General features: G+C 64.4%; 1 protein-coding gene across 1 annotated transcript in view; it reads right to left on the bottom strand.

The window, feature by feature from the left end:
- Positions 1–578, bottom strand: part of FCHO1 (FCH domain only 1) — a 10,964-nt gene that overhangs the window by 798 nt on the left and 9,588 nt on the right. The window lies entirely within an intron of this gene.

Here is a 578-nt window from a genome sequence, read left to right as displayed (position 1 = left end):
CGAGCCGGGGCCCAGCCGCGAGAACTGGGGCACATCGGGGGCCAAGAGGGGGTTTAGGGGGGCACTGAGACCCTCCCGTGCCCAGGAGGGGTCCCCGGGGTCACACTGGGAGGGGTGGCTGGGGGCACGGGGGAAGAGGGGCAGCAGGGTCTGGGTACCCCCAAAACTCAGCAGCCTGGTACCCAGCTCCAAAGCAGCTCCACAGGATGCCCAGACTGCTGGGATCCCAAAAACTCAGCTCCCCATTGCTGCATCCCCTGGCTCCCAGGATGCCCAAAAATCCCCCGGCTCCCAGGATGCCCAAAAACCCCAAGAACCCCAAAACTCAGCTCCCCATTGCTGCACCCCCCAAGCTCCCAGGATGCCCAAAAACCCCAAGAACCCCAAAACTCAGCTCCCCATTGCTGCACCCCCCTGGCTCCACAGGACACCCAGACCCCTGGGAACCCCCGAACCCCAAAACTCAGCTCCTCATCTCTGCATCCCTCAGCTCCTGGGGGCATCCCCAGGAAAACAGGGACACTCTGGACCCCAAAACCCACCCCCATCACTGCACCCACCCCTTCCCACGGTCCCTG

This window comes from Corvus brachyrhynchos, unplaced genomic scaffold (genome assembly GCF_000691975.1).
Source record: "Corvus brachyrhynchos isolate BGI_N302 unplaced genomic scaffold, ASM69197v1 scaffold219, whole genome shotgun sequence".
Taxonomy (NCBI): Eukaryota; Metazoa; Chordata; class Aves; order Passeriformes; family Corvidae; genus Corvus; species Corvus brachyrhynchos.
This window is presented reverse-complemented; position numbering and strand designations above follow the sequence as displayed.